This window comes from Xyrauchen texanus, chromosome 22 (genome assembly GCF_025860055.1).
Source record: "Xyrauchen texanus isolate HMW12.3.18 chromosome 22, RBS_HiC_50CHRs, whole genome shotgun sequence".
NCBI classification, from domain to species: domain Eukaryota; kingdom Metazoa; phylum Chordata; class Actinopteri; order Cypriniformes; family Catostomidae; genus Xyrauchen; species Xyrauchen texanus.
The window spans coordinates 34,014,476-34,029,459 of record NC_068297.1 but is presented as its reverse complement, the minus strand read 5'-3'; the positions used below and the strand labels follow the sequence as shown (position 1 = coordinate 34,029,459).

Sequence of the window (14,984 nt, the reverse complement as noted above, 5' to 3'; positions counted from 1 at the left end):
ACAAGGTGTTGTGGATGTGCCACTCTGAATTGATTAGCCTCCTGCCCCACATACATCTCCCTCACAGGCAGCAGTTTGTTGTCCAATTCCATAGTAGCCAGAGTTTTGGGCATCGGCTTCAGGTGTTCAGATTTGACAAAGCAGGCAAGGAAGTTGGTAAAGACTTGAAGCTGTTTGTCATGCAGTTTATGAACAAGTGTCTGACTGCCCTATAAAGAAAATAACATTAACATACATTGAACATTGTGGTTCAATGTACAAAAACTCACACAAGAAATGTATACCAATTTTAACTCAGGACTCCCAAAAGTTAAATACAAGGATTCACTTAGATCACCTCACTATGAAAAAGCATTATACACTGTGGTCAAAGAAAATGTCAGTAATTATTAGACATGGGATCACTATAATTTATTTTCTAGACCCAGGCACCACAGAATCCTGTAACATTTTTATAATCATAATCTCATTTTCATAATTTGTGATATTTTTTTCTTATTTTGAAAAACCTGATGAGAAATGTAACATTCACCTGAGTAGAAATGGGAGCCATACGCAGAGGACTCAATGTTCAACTCACCTGGAACACCATGACATATTCTTTAAGGATAGGTAGCACTCCTGTATAAACACTGAGGTGCAGCTCAGTTATGGTGGCTTCATGCCACACCTTCCTAACCACCCTCTTCTTCCGGTCTTTTCCCAGCTGCGTCATTCCTGGAAAAATCAAAGGCTCTATTATAACAAAGAACTGTACAAAAAGCTAACACTCCTTTGGTTACCATAGTGCAGGTAGGCAATCACAGATCCAAGGAGAAATAACTGTGATGAGTTACCTTTTTTGCTGAGGTCCTCATGAAATGACCAAATCTTTGTCTGTGCCTTTTCGCTCACTTTGTACTTCGTAAAAAGCTGCCCTAGGGGGTCCTTGTAGAGGGCCTTGTCTTTCCTGTCCATAAAGCCGTAGTAAAGAACCTTGTAGGCAGGAAGCAGCCTCTGGGTGCTAATGGCAACATCATAAGCAGATAGCCAGCGATGCTGAATGAACCTTTTGGGAGCGGAACCAGGAAGGCTCATGAACTCACATATCTCCCTGAAGTACGCCAACTGAGAAAGAGAGAGATACATCAAATCAGTCTTTTTCCTCAAAGAGCTCAGGTAGCCTAAATATGTCAGTTAAGGATAAAACAATTTTAGAATCTAGATTACATCTAGAAAATGTCTCCCAACAGGTAAGTATATTGTAAAGATAAAAGGTTTAGTGTTGCAGTCAGTAGCATGAATCAAACTGAACTAAAAAATATCTCTATAATGGAAATTTAATATTATTAACTAACTTGGTCTGTAGCCCATTGATGATCTGCATGTAGGTCACCAAACAGCTGTTCAAGATGATTGCTGAAAGGAGCTGCAAACACCTTTGCAGCATTTTGGATATGGTGGCAACTATCACCGTCAACATCAAGTAGGCCTGGGCAGTAGTTCTGGCGGACTCTTGTTTCTAGCCCCGTTTTACTTCCTCGCATAACACAGCAGGAGTCCATCAGCATGCTTACAAGGTTCAACCATGGAATGTTGTTATCCTTAAAGAACTTAACTATCAAATTTTCTAGCTTGAGAGCGCTAACCTTGAAAACCTCTAAAGAGCCAAGGTGCACCACATCAACCGTCTTCCTGTCTGGGTTGAAGTAGCTGACTAGGATGGAAAGCACTTTTTTACCACCATGGTTAGTACTCTCGTCGAGGTTGATGGAAAATGGATACTTCTGTGTATTTCTGAAGATCCTCTCTGAAAATGTAAATCCCAATCCATGCACCATTTTGTAAGCTGCTGCAGTGCGTGACAGCTTCAACCCACTCAGAGCTACTTTGTCTGCAGCCAGCGTTTGGGCCAGCTTCACCATCACTGGTGCAAATGTAAAGGGAGGGAATGTTCAGCAGAGTAGCGAGAACCATCGCCTAGACCAAGAAAACATTATTAGATTTTTATAAGTAAAACTTTTGCAAATAGCCTGCCTTTTATTATAACCCTGTGACTGGGTTATTGAGTCTATTTCAACTCTAGTTCAATTGACTAAACACACCATGTACACTACATACAAATTGTCCTGGTAATGTAGCCTACTTCTATGTAGCCTGACAATAGCTTACTGGCAAATTTCAAGTAACATGTCAACAGTGAAATAGTAGTTATTATTTAGTGACACAGAAAACTACAAGCCTATTTAATGTATAATAATACACCCCTCTGCATTAGCAACCCGCTGACATGTAGGTACAGGCCCCGCCTTGGGAGCACTTTGACTTGAGACTGGAAGGACACTTACTGTAGTCATTACAGTGCACACTTTTTGACGGTGCACCTCTGTTTGGCAGTGTGCCGAAAGAGCATGAGAGCCCTTGTTGCTGTAGTTTATTTCTTTAGAGCAAAGGCTACATTTTGAATACCCCGCTTTGTCAATTTTTTTAAAATACTGTGACAGCGGGAAGCTGTGCTGAACTCCCTTCACCTCGGTCTTGACCTCAATCTTTAGCCAGGCCCAGCTCCATTTGCACCTCAGCCCTGAGTCAAGCTGTCTTATATAAATAGAATCCTCCTCTTTAAGCTCGCTCATTCTGGAAAACAATTGTCAATATATTATCTGCTGGGCCAGGGCTCCTTTTTCATGATCATAAACTTTTGTTAAGGCTAACTCCCACTGCATTAGTCAACGTTAAATGATCCGCCAGAGCAGGTGTTTCGATCACTCATTGACGTTAAACCAGACACCAATGGGTCTTGTTTCATTACGTGTTTTGTTTTCATTTCGCTCATCTCTTACGACAAGATATACATAAAAAATTAGATAACAATATTAATGCAGCAGTGTTAATTTTGACAGCAAATTTTTATTTCGTTTTAGTCATAGTCTTTTGACTAAAATGCCATTTAGTTTTAGTCATATTTTAGTCATCTGAATTGTTTTAGTTTTAGTTGACGAAATACAATAAGATTTTAGTCGATTAAATCTACAGTAGATTTAGTCGACTAAAATATAATGGGTTTAGTTAAATTGTAATGCATTAATTTAGAATTTCTCTAAAATTTCCAAACCCATATACTCCTGGAGAAAATCTATTAACCTGTTAATATGAATGATTTTAAAGTTTGAACATGCAATACAGATTTACTACTGTGACTTAAAAAATATCTTAAAATTAAATAAAACCACTTTTCCTAAAGTAGTGTTCTTTTCAATTAATGATATGCATTCTTTATAACTACTTGCATACATCATTCTTTATTCTTTCAAGCAGACATATTTATTTGTATGAATTAAATATAATTAATCATTATTAAAGCTATTAACGAGCAGTGAATGCTTTTATCTTTTTCTTTTGTTGCTTGATCAATATTAAGGACACAACCCGCATTAGGTTTATTATCCACTGTCACTTTAAGACACCGGATCATGTCCAATGATTTGCGGATCCTGATGCACATCTGATACACTCACAACTGTTTAAGACATAACCAACATATTTTACGTGAATACTCTCCAAAATGGACATTTAGACAATGTTGTGTGTATGTGTCCATTCAGACACGAAACAGAGCTCAATTCAGTACTCACGCGCACGCTTCGCAGAAAGATGAGACATGCAGCGCATGCCAAACCGTGTCCCGCTGGGTAGATCAGCACGTTACAGTCGGTTACAGTACAAATGTGCGCATCTACCACAAACGCAGGACATCAGTTCTGACTGGATCGCTTCCCAAATCGTCATCTAACATTCCGTCTAGTTTTTATTCGTTGACGAAAATGTCAATAGGTTTTCGTCATTCAAAACTAGTTTTTATTTAGTTATCGTCTCGTTTTCGTCTGTGAAAAATGTCGTTGACGAAAATTATTCGTCAACGAAATTAAAACTATTAAATGTAACGTTAATGCAGTGGAGGAGATACCCTTGCCAAAATCCTTCACATTGAACTAACATTGTAGGCTAACACCACAATTCGCTGATCTTACGTTAGCTGACTATCTGACAAGCTTACATTATAAGCTTACATTATACGTTAACGTTAAACATGAACAACAACGTTAGAGAAAACAATTATATTGTCGGCAGATAACAACACTTACCTCAAAACTAATGTCAGTGTCCACTGAAGTAGCACCAGATAATTTCTCACGGCCTCTGCCTGGTAGTGGTAGCGTGAAAAGTTGAATTTATCCGCGGGAAAGCTGCAGCCAGGGGCTTTTCAGTGAAGACGCGCTGCCGTTATCTTGACTGTGATTGGCCAAATGACTCGCGTGATGCACCAAATAAGTTTTTTTATGAAGAAGACCGTTAATCGTCAAACTGACGTTTATGGGTAAAATTGTATGGTCATCTCTCCACCCCCCCCCCGAAAAACGCAGATTTTCGCCGAAAAGCGACTAGTTTGCAGGTATGTGCGCTGCTTGTTCACTTGAAAATAACTGCCCAGCCTGCCCTTGAGTTTTCAAAAGATTGCAGCCGAGTGGACTGACTTGCCTTGAAAGGGACTTTGGTACTGTGTTATTAGCTTAGCAACATGCTAACATAAAACTCTTCTGAAATAAATAGTGAATTGAGTCTCTGTCAGAGCCAGTTCTACTAGAAAGACTAGAATAAATGACAACAATCATAAAATGGGGATAGAATAGTTATCTTTGGCATAAGCACCATCCTGTGGTTCTGCACTCAGAATCTCACTCGAATCGTCAGATCCTGCCTGAAGATGATGATGGCATGGGAGAGGAATGTACCCTTTAGGGTACCTTTAATTAGGCCTAATTAAAATGAAACCACCAAAAGTAAAAAAAATAATAATAAATAAAACAACAACTCTTAAACTATTTCAAAGAGTTCTTATCAAACAATCCTCCACGTGCAGGAATGACAGCTTTGCAGATCCTTGGCATTCTAGCTGTCATTTTGTCTAGATGCTCTGGTGACATTTCACCCCACGCTTCCTGTAGCACATGCCATAGGTGTGGCTGTGTTGTCGGGCACTTCTCACACACCTTACAGTCTAGCTGATCCCACAAATGATCAATGGGGTTAAGATCCATAACACTCTTTTCCAATTATCTGTTGTCCAACGTCTGTGTTTCTTTGCCCACTCTAACCTTTTCTTTTTGTTTTTCTGTTTCAAAAGTGAAAGGCCTTCCCAGAAGGCCTGCACCCCTGAGTCTTCTCTTTACTGTTGTTCATGAAACTGGTGTTGAGCGAGTATAATTCAATAAAGCTGTCAGCTGAGGACATGTGAGACATCTATTTCTCAAACTAGAGACTAGATGTATTTGTCATCTTGTTTAGTTGTACATCTGGCCTTCCACATCTCTTTCTGTCCTTGTTAGAGCCAGTTGTCCTTTGTCTTTGAAGACTGTAGTGTACACCTTTGTATGAAATCTTAAAAAATATTTTTTTGGAAATTTCAAGTATTGTATAGCCTTCATTCCTCAAAATGGCAAAAAATAATAAACATCTTTCTCTAGAATCACACCAGTCAATCATTGTGATTGATTGGTGTGATTCTAGAGAAAGATGTTTATTTATTTTTTGCCATTTTTGCCATAATATTGACCGTAAGACATGCTAGTCTATTGAATACTGTGGCAATTCAAACACACAAAGACAATGTTTTCAAATAGCTTTCAACTGTGTTTGATATAATGGCAAGTGATTTCTAGTACCAAATTAGCAATTACTCAGACCATGATTACCCAAGGACAAGTTGTTGGAGTGGTTACTGCTGGAAATGGGGCCTGTCTAAATTTGATAAAAAAGAAAAAAGAATTAAAATAGTGGTGGTGCTGTTTTTAACATCAGTAATGTCCTGACTATACTTTGTGATCAGTTGAATGTCCCTTTGGTGAATGAAAGTACCAATTTCCTTCGGAAACAACTAAATCTGTACATTATTCCAAACTTTTGGCTGCCAGTGTATATATGAAGAAAAGTGAATTTAGATTATTGATAGCAAAACCTAAACCTCATTGACCACCAGTTAGATGTATATGACGATAATTCCCCCAAGAGAAGAATAAACATATATTTGCATAACTTGCTGATGAGACCGCTGCGCTGAGGAGCGTGAACTTCGAGGTGAGTAAAACAACAATGTATAATCCAAATATAAAGTGATTATATTGAACACTCTGTGGTTAGTACAAGGTTATCAAAACATTCAGGGCTTTTCCTAAAACATTTGGGGCTTAAGCCTGGTAAGCCCACCCCTAGTGCCACACCTGGTCAATGTGCATGTCACAAAATGCTGCCCTTGTAAAGAGTTGCAAACACTTAAGTGGTTATCTTGACCTCCGTGAAGTTGGCACCCCATAAAACGAAATAATCTCCAAAACTATGCCATTGGTTTGTGCTGCGTTTGTGCTGATTTGTGCCGCAAAAACGAACGTTTGTGCTGTTTTGGTGTTTGAGATATTGAACATTATTTTTTGGTTGTGTTACGTCACTCTCCACCCCATGTCGTTCAAATCGCTCTGAACCGGTGTCATTCGTTTGTGCTCGGTTTGTGCTGTTTTGTGCCGTTAAAAAAAACATTATATCTATTTTCCTTTCGCAGATATAGCAAATTTAATTCGGGAGCTGTGACGTCACTCTCCACCCCATTTCTTCTAAATCGCACAACAACTGTGTCGTTCGTTTGTGCTCGGTTTGTGCTGTTTTGTGCCGTTAAAATTAACACTGTATCTATATCCCCTCCTTTAGAAATAACAAATATAATTCGGGACAGTGACGTCACTCTCCACCCCACCTCATCTAAATCGCCCCAAAACGGTGCCTTTTGTTTGTGCTCGATTTGTGCCGTAGAAAGAACCATCATAAATTATTCCATTCTTCAGACATTTTTTTTTTTATTGAATTTTAAGAATTACAATTTCAGTCAGGGGTACTCCATTCTTCAGACATCACAAAATCTTTGGAGGTGTAGTGACGTCACGCAAGCAAGCCGCGCTCTCCATCCATCTCGTCTACAAACCTGTCTGGTGCGTTTGTCCTCGCACATGGCCGCTTCTGTCATTGTCTTTTCTTCTTTAGATAAGGAAATGTTTTATTGCCAGTGACTTCATCAAGCTCAAGATTAAAAAACAGTATGTGATTGATTGACGCGTATCACTTGTTTAAAAATGCACGTTGCTTTTTGAAAACTTTGTAGCATGTCGGAACATTGCGCACGCCCTTCCGTTTGTTTGTGTTCTTGTCCGTCGCTTAATCTCCTTTGTTATATTATTATGTTTTTTATTCCAATCGAGCTTAATTTATCAGATGGAAGTTTAGGCTACTGTAGTTTGTTTTAAATGTGTAGGCTATTATCTTGGCCTTATCTAGGCCTATAATGCAGATGATAAAAAATAATCTGAGCATTTTATCTTTCTCTGAAGGAGGAAGTGAACCAAGGACAGGTGAGCAGTGTTTCTGTTTGTTTAGAATGTTTTTAAAGCAAATAATCTAGGACTGTTACTTGTTAGTTTGCTGTTCTTAGCTGGTTTAACATCTTCCCGGCTTTGACCAGTTTAGGATTCTGTCATTTCATACTAAACAAAGAAAGTCATAGAGATTGTATTAATTGTTGGGTGAAGTATTCATTTAATACCAGCAAACCACCTGGTTAATGTTTTTCTCTCTCACTCTCTCTCAGCTGAACAGACAACATCTTCCTGTGGAGAATTTACAAATATTTTTTAAAGAACCATAAAATAAGAGAACTACAAAAATGTTTTGACTTAATGTAAGAGAAGTGTTAAAATGAATAGATATGGGTACAAATAACATAACAAAACATTTACTAAAGAAAAATAGAACTTCTGTTCAAAAAATCATGGAACTGTTAAAACAGGCATAAAGTGAATAGAGATAATGTAGATTAACAACAATAGAAAAACAATATAGACCATTCTCTTATTGATTATGAACTAATTTCTGCAGAGACCAGTCCAAGAAATGCATTTATCAAAGGTTTTAGTCCTCCTTTGTGAACAACATGACATGGGGTTGTATTTTGGTTTTGGCTGAGACTGTTGTTACATGGTCACACAGGTCATCATATTTCTCCCAGGCAAAAGAGTTTCTTCGGCAGTAAGCCACGTAATGTCCAAGAGATTCCCTTGTTGGTCCTGGAATGAATGCAACAACCCTCGCAAAGTGAACAACTGATTGTCCAGCTCCATGTCGACAGGGATTTCAGACAGTGGATGGTTAGTATCCACACTTGTTTCAATACACAGTAGTTGTCCAGGTATGCATCTGTGTGTGACAGAGCCATTGCAGAGGAATTTCATTGATGGATCATCCTTAATTTTCCAGCTATCTGGACACTCTTGGGGTGATTTCAGTGGCTTCAGACACTTGGACCTGTTGAGGTGTAGCCCATCTTCCAGTGCTGCTTGGAGGCTTTTCAGTCCACCAGTTTGTAGAATATCTACGTTGACTGGTAGGAGATAGATGGTCCTTGAAGATTTTGTATTTCGGCTGCAGTATGGAGAAGAGCACTCAGCTGTAAGTGTTGCACTTGGCATTTGTTTCATTGTTGATGTGATAATGTTAGCAACATTGCAATCTGCATTGACCTGCCTCACACCTGATTTTAGGTGAACACACTGAAATGTATCCAATAGCATTTTTGCCCTCTTTGCATAAGCATCTTTTCCAACTCCTTTTGTGACTATGGTCTTTACCAAATCCAACATTTCAGTTTTCGAGTGCTCTTTGTCAAGATAATGACAGAATGATCCACTGTCACAGAATGCAGAGCAAAGGCACTGGCAAAAGGAATCAAAGGCACAGGTATTATTTACACTTACAAGCATTTTGTCAACCAAGATGGGCTTTTTAGCCTGGTAGTTGCCATTTTTCAAGACATTCATTTTTGTCTTTTTTCTTTTCAGGTTTATGTCTGCATGCAACCACTCAGAGCAAGGGGTCAGGTAGGACAGTCGCTTTTTTGGAGGAACACCGAGGCCTTTCCAGTTTTCAACAGGGTCTTCCTCTACTAATTGTTGCTTAACCTCTGTGTCCTGCTCACTATGGGCAGTTTTTGTCTTCTGATTCTTTGTCTCAATGTCCTCTGTCTTCACCGGTGCAGAGGAAAGCCTCATGTTTCCCTCAAGAAACTCAAGGTGGCGTATGACAAAGCGGTCAATTCGGATGGGGAGGCTTTCATGTTTGAAAAGACCATGTTTTATGTTTTTAAATTCAGCCTCAACATTTGCAGAGGTTGCTGTGTTGTGTATGCTTTTGAAGTGCGGAACCATCACAGCTGTCCAAAGGGGTAGGTAGCATGCCATTCTTATTATATTTGGGACAAGCTCTGGAAGGAAATGAAGATTGTCTCTGTCACCATGATGTGCTGCAATCATCTTACTTTCTTCACAGATTTCTGTAACCCATGTTTTCAGATCTGTGTGTAGTGTCTCCTCAACTCCGGTCACCTCTGTTAAATGGTCGTCTTCAGTGACACATGGCAAGACCCCTCTGCAAATCGTCTTTTCAATTGTGCTTTGCATGTTTCCGAGACAACAGGTAAACCTTTGTCATCGTTTCCTTCTGATTCACTGAAGGCAACAACTGCAATTGAATGAATGAGCTCCCTTGCATCTTCCAGTGTATCAGACTGTAAAAGTTGTGCCATGGCTCGTAGATAGAATTCTCTAACTCTGTTTCCTCTTTGTCTTAGACATTCCCACCGACTAATGAGCTTGATGCAGTGTGCAACATCTACTCTGATGAAGCAAGGTGGTAGCTTTGAGTCTTTGGGCTTCCTTGCCAGCACTCCAAAGCACTGATTGATGTATGTTTTCAGGTCTGGGTAAGGAGTGAAGGCCTTAACCAGTGCTCCAAGCAAAGCCAAGGAGAAATCACAGACCGCCTCTTTGGGCACAGCAGCACCTGCTCGTTGCCATTCCATGAGCCAGTTGGCAATAGAATTGATGGTGTGGCTCTCTGATAGCATTTGCACTACTGGAATATGATCTCCCTGTGAACACAAAACTCCTTGATACAGGAAGACATGTCCAGAATTGCCACAGGGTCTACTCAGTCTTTTCACAACTGTACCTGTTGCATCAAAACTAACAAATGAGCCAGAGTACTTGGATTTCATTTGATACACTTGCATCTGAGATGGGGTCCAGTAATGGCAAAAAACCTATCAAGGCCTATGTCATGAATGCTTCCATTGTGGGGTACACTGTATTTTAGTAGATGCAATGACATGATTGGATCTTTGTCTCCAAGTTCTTTGTCACCCATCTCTTGTTTGGCTTTTCTTAATGTTGCCAGATTTGGCAGGTGGCTAGGCTCTGGGTCACCAACATTCATCAGTTTGTAAGCCTCAGCTGCTCGCCATATATGTGCTGGTTTTCGGCCTTCCCAGAGTTCTTTAGACACACGTGTTCTCAGATCTCCTGATAACTTCCGTTTTGCATTACCAGTATGGAGACTGTTATCAACATTGCGGATTATGCATTGAAGCACAACTGGTTCATTATCCACTGGCATGTTCTCTGCTTTTATAGACAATTGTGCGTCACACTCTGTGCAGTGCCCAATTATGTCTATGTAGTGAGATGTGTTATTTGGAAAAATTTTTGCCCTCCTGAATCTAAGAGTGCATGAGGTCTTGATATTTTTCCATATCTCCTCATACAAAACGTGTGTCCATGCACCACGTTTCAGGATGGTGTATTCTCTTTTACATGTGTTGAGTGATTTGTCATTGTAATCAACCTTTTCAGGCCAGATTTCTACCCATTTCTGATGAGAGAGACTGATCTCAAATGTAATGTCGTAGCATTGACTTTGCTGATTTGTGTCTGCCATTGACACTGCTGAATGAAAATCTGCTAAGCTTTCTTGTGAGCTGTCACTGTTTGGACCTAGATCTGTGTCGATTTTGCATACCTCAAGGATTTGCCATATATTGTGCCTATTTGTCTTCACAATAGTATAAAGGTTCTTTGGTGAAACTTTGTTATTTAGTTGTTTGCTTAAATCTGCCCACACCTTTTCTGTGGGAACTGCTATGTTTGTTCCTGTAATAATCTGTTCCTTTGCAGCACTGATGACTTTGATGATGTCATCACGTCCACAGGCTGGTTCCCTAGGCATCTGATCAAAACAGGAATTATTTTTAATGTAGTTTTTAATAAAGTAGTTCGGCCAAATTAACTAACTCATTACCAACAGGTTACATGCTTATTCATACCACGGTTATATATACACACACACACATTATATATATATATATATATATATATATATACAGTGAGGAAAATAAGTATTTGAACACCCTGCTATTTTGCAAGTTCTCCCACTTAGAAATCATGGAGGGGTCTGAAATTGTCATCGTATGTGCATGTCCATTGTGAGAGACATAATCTAAAAAAAAAATCCAGAAATCACAATGTATGATTTTTTAACTATTTATTTGTATGATACAGCTGCAAATAAGTATTTGAACACCTGAGAAAATCAATGTTAATATTTGGTACAGTAGCCTTTGTTTGCAATTAAACGTTTCCTGTAGTTTTTCACCAGGTTTGCACACACTGCAGGAGGGATTTTGGCCCACTCTTCCACACAGATCTTCTCTAGATCAGTCAGGTTTCTGGGCTGTCGCTGAGAAACACGGAGTTTGTGCTCCCTCCAAAGATTCTCTATTGGGTTTAGGTCTGGAGACTGGCTAGGCCACGCCAGAACCTTGATATGCTTCTTACAGAGCCACTCCTTGGTTATCCTGGCTGTGTGCTTCGGGTCATTGTCATGTTGGAAGACCCAGCCTCGACCCATCTTCAATGCTCTAACTGAGGGAAGGAGGTTGTTCCCCAAAATCTCGCAATACATGGCCCCGGTCATCCTCTCCTTAATGCAGTGCAGTCAGCCCTGTCCCATGTGCAGAAAAACACCCCCAAAGCATGATGCTACCACCCCCATGCTTCACAGTAGGGATGGTATTCTTCTTCCTCCAAACACGGTTAGTGGAATTATGACCAAAAAGTTCTATTTTGGTCTCATCTGACCACATGACTTTCTCCCATGACTCCTCTGGATCATCCAAATGGTCATTGGCAAACTTAAGACGGGCCTTGACATGTGCAGGTTTAAGCAGGGGAACCTTCCGTGCCATGCATGATTTCAAACCATGACGTCTTAGTGTATTACCAACATTAACCTTGGAAACGGTGGTCCCAGCTCTTTTCAGGTCATTGACCAGCTCCTTCCGTGTAGTTCGGGCTGATTTCTCACCTTTCTTAGGATCATTGAGACCCCACGAGGTGAGATCTTGCATGGAGCCCCAGTCCGAGGGAGATTGACAGTCATGTTTAGCTTCTTCCATTTTCTAATGATTGCTCCAACAGTGGACCTTTTTTCACCAAGCTGCTTGGCAATTTCCCGTAGCCCTTTCCAGCCTTGTGGAGGTGTACAATTTTGTCTCTAGTGTCTTTGGACAGCTCTTTGGTCTTGGCCATGTTAGTAGTTGGATTCTTACTGATTGTATGGGGTGGACAGGTGTCTTTATGACCTCAAACAGGTGCATCTAATTTAGGATAATAAATGGAGTGGAGGTGGACATTTTAAAGGCAGACTAACAGGTCTTTGAGGGTCAGAATTCTAGCTGATAGACAGGTGTTCAAATACTTATTTGCAACTGTATCATACAAATAAATAGTTAAAAAATCATATATTGTGTTTTCTGGATTTTTTTTTTAGATTATGTCTCTCACAGTGGACATGCACCTACGATGACAATTTCAGACCCCTCCATGATTTCTAAGTGGGAGAACTTGCAAAATAGAAGGGTGTTCAAATACTTATTTTCCTCACTGTACATATATATATATATATATATATATATATATATATATATATATATATATATATATATGACCCTGGTTTGAATAAGCATGTAACCTGTTGGTAACAAGTATATTTATTTATTTATTTTATTACTTTCTTCCATGGAATCGAGATGTTGGGCAAAATGATAGGGAGTGACTTAGTCAGCCATTCACTTAAACTGCATCTTTTTTTCCAAATCAGTTCAAGTAAATGATGGCTGAAATAAAAGCATGTGGGCTGTACAACATATATGTACTATAGTCCAATTGTTCTGAGGTCATTCAATTAGATTTACCTCAGAAAATCTTGTCATCCATCCTATATTGGTCGTGTTTAGATATTGCTACTTTTTTATGACTAGAGAATCCGTCATTTGGTGGCATTAAAGAACAGACTGAATTTTCAATATTTCAGTAAAAATCTCATCTCAAAGTCATTGTTTTCTGTTAATCTTTCATTCCAGTGATATGGATCACCAAGTCAATGAGTTCAGAAAAAGATTTACTAAGAATCCTTTTGTGAACTAAATCAACTAATTCATTACAAAAGAGCTCAAAGACAACACATTCTCCAATTATATGAAAAGTAGTGTAACACTTTATTTTACGGTGTTCGTGATACAGAGTAATTACTTAATTAATTACATAGAAGTAGCCGTTATAATAACATGTAACTAAGTTATGGAACAGCCTGTACTTACAGATTGTAATTATGCACATGTAATAGGCAGCTACTGTTACACACATGTAACAAGCAGAGTTGGATAAGGTTTATAGATACACATGAAGTACACTTAAGTACATTCTTGATACACTTTATTTTACGTAGCTTATCCCTGTGTTATATTATGTAACTGCTATGTAATTAGGAAGCTACTGCATGTATTTAAGCTGTGAACTAGTGAGTTAATTCAAACTAAGGTGCATATGGATAAGGTAAGATGAAATGAAGTACACTTAAGTACAATCTTGATACGCTTTATTTTACGTTGCTTATACCTGTGTAATATTCTGTCATTTTAATGTAATTAAGAAGCTACTGCATGTATTTAAGCTGTGAACTAGTGTGAACAATCTTGATACACTTTATTTTATGCTACATACGTGTAATGCTACAGAACGTACAAAATTACCATGTGTAACTGCAGGATTTTCCTGACCTTAGTAGCCTAAGTACTTGTTGTTACATTGTGTAGTACTCAATACTTTGTTATATAATTACACTGTACCAAGTGTGTAACACGTATGTAACCGACTCTGCTTGTTACATGTGTGTAACAGTAGCTGCCTATTACATGTGCATAATTACAATCTGTAAGTACAGGCTGTTCCATAACATAGTTACATGTTAATTACATTTTGTAAAATGTTATTACAACGTCAACTACTAATTAATTAATTAATTACTCACAGACACCATAAAATAAAGTGTTACCAAAAGGAGCTGATAACTGAATAACTGAACTCGGCCAGTACAGGATGGGTGACAATCTTTTCTGTGAATCAGTTACATTTTTGTCTGTTCACAATGTGAAGTTAATTATATGACTTCAGAGGATTAAATGGAACACATATGCCACTTGTATATTGCTTTTTGTCATTTCCTCTGCATAACATCAAGCTTTTTGCCATGAAATGTACATTGCTGTACATATCTTAACTAATAACTTAGGTCTACTCTTATTAATGTGACAAATTGAGGATCATTTGGACATGATACATTTACCTGATTGCCCAAAATTTATAAAAAGTCTCAAATTTTTGATGTGTCTGTCAATTTCTTATTTGATCAAATTATCCTGTAAATTGTGTTGACCTGCACACATGATTTTAGTACTTTTTTAGTATTTTATCTCAGAGCACATGCTTACCTTTTTCACAGCCAGATACCTTTTCCTGTTTTGTTTTCCCACTATGCAGTGCTTAGGGTAAACAAATGTTTTTAAGGGGCAGAAAGACTTTAAATGTCTGTAAACTGAAGTATTCCGAAAACTTAAGACAGTACACAACTTTTTTTTTTTTTTATTGGACAAAATCAAAGCATCAGTCACACGTAGCCTTGAGCCAGAGTGTTGACAGTACATTAGGCCTACATATAGTGCATTGGTGATTTTATAA

The 14,984-nt window shown here is 38.7% G+C and overlaps 1 long non-coding RNA gene across 2 annotated transcripts; it reads left to right on the top strand.

The window, feature by feature from the left end:
* Positions 1–8,751: 8,751 nt before the first annotated feature.
* LOC127662411 (uncharacterized) lies at positions 8,752–10,045 on the top strand. Of its 2 annotated transcripts, none has more exons than XR_007972884.1 (4): positions 8,752–8,814; positions 8,916–9,298; positions 9,426–9,549; positions 9,704–10,045. It is a non-coding gene; the product is annotated as an uncharacterized LOC127662411 (long non-coding RNA). The 2 variants fall into 2 exon arrangements; XR_007972885.1 differs by having other exon boundaries at positions 9,403–9,549.
* The last annotated feature ends 4,939 nt before the right edge of the window (positions 10,046–14,984 follow it).